Source organism: Theobroma cacao, chromosome 9, assembly GCF_053813885.1.
Source record: "Theobroma cacao isolate CCN51 chromosome 9, ASM5381388v1, whole genome shotgun sequence".
NCBI classification, from domain to species: Eukaryota; Viridiplantae; Streptophyta; class Magnoliopsida; order Malvales; family Malvaceae; genus Theobroma; species Theobroma cacao.
In genome coordinates, this window is record NC_142647.1 from 39,762,548 (window position 1) to 39,769,645 (window position 7,098).

General features: G+C 38.4%; 1 long non-coding RNA gene across 1 annotated transcript; it reads right to left on the minus strand.

The window, feature by feature from the left end:
* Window positions 1-4,310: 4,310 nt before the first annotated feature.
* LOC148760958 (uncharacterized) lies at window positions 4,311-6,110 on the minus strand. The gene is made up of 3 exons (XR_016028233.1): window positions 6,012-6,110; window positions 5,279-5,362; window positions 4,311-4,443 (listed from the first exon to the last, which is right to left on the minus strand). It is a non-coding gene; the product is annotated as an uncharacterized LOC148760958 (long non-coding RNA).
* Between the last annotated feature and the right edge of the window lie 988 nt (window positions 6,111-7,098).

Consider the following 7,098-nt stretch of genomic DNA (forward strand, 5'->3'; position numbering starts at 1 on the left):
TGTGAGACATTTCGCTACAAACTCTGCTATGTCTCGTTTCATACCCGGCCACCAATAACTTTCTTTAATAGTCCGATACATCTTGGTGCTTCCGGGATGTAAAGCGTAGGCAGAAGAATGAGCTTCCTCCAAAATAGCTCGTCTCAACTGATCATCCTTAGGAACACAAATTCGGTCTCTAAGCATGAAAGTACCATCATCGCTGAGTCTAAACTCACTAGCTTTTCCATCTTGCAGCTTTTGAACTTCCTGTTTCAACCAATCATCAGATTTCTGCAATTCTCTGATCTGATTCAACAATGAAGGTCTCACGACAAAACTAGCAAGTAGGGTTCCATCCTCACCATTATTCAACTGGATCCCTAGAGATTTAATCTCAAGTAACATCGAAAAATAAGAACTCCGAAGTGTTGCTAACGACGATGAGGATTTACGACTTAAAGCATCCGCTACAACATTTGCTTTTCCCGGATGATAATCAATCACTAAGTCATAATCCTTAATCAACTCCAACCATCGTCTCTGTCTCAAGTTAAGCTCTTTCTGGGTGAGCAAATACTTCAAACTTTTATGATCAGAAAAAATTCGACAACGCTCACCATATAAATAATGTCTCCAAATCTTCAATGCGAATACTACTGCTGCTAACTCCAAGTCATGAGTAGGGTAATTCGTCTCGTGCTTCTTCAACTGTCGGGAAGCATAAGCTATTACTTTCTCATCCTGCATCAACACACACCCTAATCCCAACTTAGATGCATCGCTGTATACCACAAATTCTTTTCCACTAACAGGAAGTGTTAAAACGGGAGCGGAGGTTAACCGGTTCTTTAGCTCCTGAAATCGATTCTCACAAACATCATCCCACTCATACTTAACTCCTTTACGAGTCAAACGAGTCAGAGGAGCTGCTATCAAAGAAAATCTCTGAACAAATCTCCGGTAATAACCGGCTAAGCCAAGGAAACTACGAATCTCAGTTACCGTTCTCGGTTGCTCCCATTGCAAGATTGCCTCAATCTTCTTGGGATCGACATAAATTCCAGCTCCGGACACCACATGTCCCAAGAAAACCACTTCCTTCAACCAGAATTTACATTTAGAGAACTTGGCATAGAGTTGTCTCTCGCGCAAAGTTTGCAACACAATGAGCAAATGGGCAGCATGTTCATCATCATTCTTCGAATAAACTAGGATGTCATCGATGAATACTATCACAAACTTATCCAAGTATGGATGGAACACCCTGTTCATAAGATCCATAAAAACTGCCGGGGCATTAGTCAAACCAAACGGCATCACCAGAAACTCATAATGCCCATAACGCGTCCTGAAGGCAGTCTTAGGTACATCCTGCTCCTTAATCCTCAACTGATAGTACCCAGATCTCAAATCAATCTTAGAGAATACCATAGCACCTCGTAATTGATCAAAAAGATCATCTATCCGGGGTAAAGGGTATTTATTCTTGATGGTCACTCGGTTCAGCTGACGGTAATCAATACACAATCGAAGAGTACCATCTTTCTTCTTTACAAATAGGACTGGTGCTCCCCAAGGAGAAATGCTAGGGCGAATGAAACCTTTATCCACCAAATCTTGCAACTGGGCTTTCAGTTCCTTCAACTCTGCTAGAGCCATTCTATATGGAGGAATAGAAATAGGTGCGGTACCCGGAAGTAAATCAATAGGGAACTCAAGCTCTCGATTAGGAGGTATTCCCGGTAAATCATCAGGAAATACATCAGGAAACTCACTTACTATTGGGACATCCTCTAACTTAGGTTCCCCCTTTGAAGTATCGATCACGTATGCCAAATAAGTCGGATACCCTTTTTGCACAAATTTTGAAGCTTTGATGGCCGAGATTACACAAGATGGTAATACTCGACGTTCCCCTACAAACACAATCTCTGCTCCCTCCGAATTCCGAAGAACAACTTCTTTTCGGAAACAATCCACGTTCGCCCGATGTGCAGTTAACCAGTCCATACCTAATATTAAATCAAAATCCAAGATCTCTAGAGGAATTAAGTCACCCCTAAATTCTTCCTCACCTACCCTTACCCCACAGTCTCTATAACAAGTATTTCTAATCAACTGTTCTCCTAGAGGGGTATGCACTACAATTTCTTCCTCTAATGGTGACAGGTTTCTATCAGTAATTGATGCAAATGTCGTACTCACATAAGATCTATCTGAGCCAGAATCTATCAAAACATAAGCATCTTTATCAAATAAAGACATAGTACCTGTCACTGCTCCAAGTCGGACTCGTGCCTCATCTTCTGTCACAGCAAAAACTCTTGTCGCGGTACGAGTCTGTAGTCTCGAAGGTGGATGTGACGGGGTATTACTCTCCACACCAGACCGTATGGCTACTCCCTGTCTCGGTGGTAACCCAGAAGAATCTCTCCTTTGTTTATCTGTGCGAGCTGGTGGAGATGATGCAGCTACAGTGGCTCGTCCTAACTGTGGGCAATTACTCCTAATGTGACCCGTCTGTCCACATTGGAAACATCTTGTTGGCCCTCTACATAGCCCACTATGATAATTCCCACAATTTCTGCATCTGTCAAAACCTCCGAGACTCTTCCCAGAACCAGTCATAGCAAATCTGCTAAACCTCGAAGGTTTCTGCTGTGATGGTGGAAATGGAGGTCGAGGAGATGTCACGGAAACAGAAGTAGTGCTCCCTGAAGTCGCTGAGTCCTTGCCTCTTTTTACTGGCTGACTAGAAGACATACCAGGATTCCTCCTTTTTGCAAACTCAATCCGAATCCTTCTATTCTCAGTCGCGAGCTTCTCAGCCCGTAAAGCCATCTGTACCACCTCTTTTTTTGGCTCCCTACCAATCACTGTCATTCGCTCTCTGATCTCATTACGGAGCCCTTCCTCGAAATAGCTAGCCTGATCCTGCTCAGATTTCACCAGATCCGACACATATAACATCAACTCGTTAAAACGAGTCTCGTACTCCTCTACAGTTAGATTTCCCTGTTTCAAACTCAAAAATTCTCTCTTCTTTTCTTTTTGATGGAAATAAGTGAAATACTGACCATCGAATTCCCTGAGAAAATCGGACCATGTTGAGGAGTAGCGGAACGGGACTTCACCGAATTCCACCAAGTACGAGCCCTCTTCTCTAATAATCTCGTAGCCACCATTAGCTTCATGTCATCATCTAATCCCATATCAGAAAGAGTCTCGAACACCTGATTAATCCAGTCCTTTGCCACAGTGGCATCCAACTCACTAGTGAAAGATACACAACCCAATTGCCTAGCCTCCTTCAGCTTCTTGGAAATGGATACATCCTGTATTGGTGGTGGAACCAAAGGAGTAGCTGGAGCCACTACAGGTGGAACTTGACCAGTCTGAGCTTGACCAGCTATTGCTGCAAAGAAAGCTGCCAATGCCTGTGCTGCCTCAGTAGGCATGGCGGGAATACCAGTAGGTGGCTGAGGAGATGGAGGATGTGGAGGACTATCGACCTGCTCAGCAGCAGGTGCTGCCCGAATGGTAGATGCAGCTGATTCCTCCTCTACTGTATCTGGCTGATGACGTTGGGAACGACCTCTTCCCCTCTCAACCGATCTAGTGAGAGGTGGGCGTCCGCGTCGAGGAGGCATTATAATCTATAAAAGAAATACGAGCAAGTTTAGGTAACCTTAGGCTCTATATGCAAATGCATGCATTCTATTCAACCTAACCTAACTTAACTTAATCCGGGGCCACACTGATATTGTAAATATTTAAAACAACTTTAAAACTAAAAACTTTGATCTTGAAAACCAAAAGCTCTGATACCAATCGAATTGTCACGACCCGGTACTCCCCTCGAGCCCGTGACAACCGCCGCGGTGTCCCGGTAGACACTTATTGCCCGGAATGTCAACCCGAAACCCCGCAAGGCTTTACTATCAGTTTCTTTGTTCCCTTGTGAGCAACCATTGTCAAATATCGTGTTCTAAAATATTTTAAGCTGTTTCCAACTTTAAACAAATAAAATATTAATTTTTCGTCTCACAAGGGTATTTTGGTCATTTTTCTCAAAAATTTTAAAACTGGCTAAAACGTAATATACAAGTACAAAACACACAATTCATATTCAAAATGAGTTTAAAAGTCTAAAATCTTCATTTAAAACGAAATTATGGTTATTTGAATATAATAAGAAAATAAAAGAAATATTAAGTAAAATATTCTATTTTCTTAAAAAACAATATTTATAGAGTTATACGTGAATAATTTTTATAACGTAAAAGTTAAATAAATTTATACATACTTAAATATAGTAAGCCAAAATATTTAATTTAATTTACAATAACAAGAGTGCCCCCGAATAAACAAAAGTAAAGAGGACTGTGAACCTACGGTTTGGAAAATGCAGATCCCACTGCAGTCCTCGATGAGATCAGCTATCTACAGTCTATACTGAACCTGAAATGGGTGGAAAGGAGGGTGGTGAGATTATAAAATCCCAATGAGTAAACAAACATCATCATAAACATCTAGAGTTGAGTACATGGAGACAATAAAGTAAATCATCATAAACTGGGTTATAGCATTAGAACACATTTTGTTCAAAACACGTAAAGAGGCTTATGAATCTCATAAAAATCTAGGCTTGTGCCATAAATCCATTCTCGGGGACACCTTGGCCGAGGCATCCTACCGAGACCGCCAAGGCTATTAAAATTCACATTTCACATAAATCATGTTTTTGTTTTGAAAACATAGCCGTTCCTTGGCGTTGGCTGAGTTCCCCCTCACGTGGTGGTTTAGCGTGAAGTGAACCCTAAACTTTACCCCAGGAGATACCCTACGCGCCTCTCCGTTCGAGGTAAGAATATAATGGGGTTTACCGTGCCCCTCTAAAAGGCTGGTCCACAGAAACCCCCTACTGCAGTGAATAATTAATATATAATCCACCATATAATAAAACTCAATAACATGATATGGCAATTTTGTAATTCGTAGTTTTTCAAGGTAACCAAACAATTCGCATTTCAATACAATTGCCAACTAGCCAATCATGCTCGATTTATCATAAGCCAGTTAATTTAAACAATCAAATTGCCACAATTAACAGTCTCCGTGTACTCTATTTTTCAAAATCACTATTAATTTCAAAACAATTTATAATTTAATTTCATTGAAACTCATTTATTCATAAAACATGAAAATTTATCTTTTTAAATTCCTTTTTCCATAGAATTCATGAAAGCATTTAAAAACCACCCTAGATAATTAAAATGACAGTAAGTTTACTCACAATGTCTAGAATGCAGACTTTTGAAGCACTCTGTCTACTGGTCCTCGGATGCAATTTCCTTGCCTTTATCGGAGGACTCACCACCTTGACACAGTACAAAATCGAGAGTTTCACCAAGTTGGTACTAAATCAAAATTAAACTAATTTAGACTACCAATGCATGATATGGAATGCAAAAATGCACTGGTAACTATCTAAACCCGGTATTGGCCTAATTCGTCTTATCACCCGATTAAATTCCTAACGGGTCCGTTTAAACTCCAATTTAATTCTTTTCAATTTCTATACCTCAATTGCACCCAAATTAACTTAATGTCCCTCAGTGTGGTGCAAATTATCAGTCCCAACAGCAAATTACGAAAATAACCCTAGTGGGTAAAAATTCGTATTTTTGCTCTGAAAATTCCCATTATTTTTCTAGGCTCATAATTCATTATTCCTTAACCAATTCTCCTAGAATAAAATCAAACTCATCCTCACTCACTACATGGTAAATTCAGCCATTAATGGTTGGGGGAGAAAATAAATTCTTTTCTTGTTGTTTTGTTTCTAAATATGCTAAACTAACTAAAAACACTAACATAAATTAAAATCAAATAAATCCAACAACTTTCTCTCTCCTAACCCATTTTTTCAGAATTGAATTCATCATGAAAACATGTAATTTAATCATGGAAAATAAAGCGAAATGCTTGGGAATAAGAAAACTCAAGCTTAATAGAAAAAAACTCACCTTTTTCACTTAATTTCCTTGAAAATTCACACTTTTTCTTTGATTTTCTCTCTCTAGGGTTTTGTTTTTATTTTCTCTCTCTTCTTGCTGGTTTGGCCGGCCATGGGGTGGAAGATGGGCTGATTTTGTGCCTTTTAAAAAGGAAAATAATAAATTAATAAAGGCATGACACATGGCATCATGTCATTGGCCCGTTTTTAAAATTTTAAAAATTTAAACATTTTATCTCCTCCACATGTTTAGTCAAGGGTCAAAGATGAAGACAAAGGAAGACCATGTGCTGGAAAAAATATCCTGGTGGTGGAAAATTACAATTTTGCCCTTGAGGTGGCAAAATTACCATTTTACCCCTATACTCCAAATTATACCGAAATTAAAATTTTTCACTTCTAAACCTCAAATCATACTTCAATAAGTCAAATCATACTCTAATAAGTCAAATGGGGTCAAAAAAATCTTTTCTAAAATTCCCATTTTGTCCCCAGGTGGCAAATGACCATTTTGCCCCTAGTTAGTGAAAATTCCGATTTGACTCCAAATTGATCCTCAAACTCCAAATTACCATTTTAAGTCATCCATGAACTGTGAAACTCTTAATCTCACCTTAAGATTCCTATTTGATCTAGTTCGAGGATTAAATAAACTTTGTTGTACCTCTAGGTACAATACCGACTTTTGTAAATTTTTCGGGACTCTCCTAGCATGCAATCATGCTATCATCACATGTATGTCATGAATAGTATTTTATAAGGTCGGGCTTTACAGTTTAGGCCCTTTTTAATGTTTAGTTTAAATTGGATTGTTTTACCCTTATTTGTTTGCGTTGTGTGATTATTTGTTAGCTTTAATTGATGATTGATTTAGTTTGTTTCAAGAAAATGTATAAATAATATGCATAAATTAATATGAAATGTTTAATTAATGAATATACATATATAGTTTCTAAATAGAATAAAATGATAAAAAAGTATTTTTATGTTTTTTAAAAATATATATATAAACAAATAATAGAAACCTTTGTTATTTTGAAATACTTGGGATAATATAATAAAATAGATAATAGGTCAGAAAGAAATATAAAAATGAT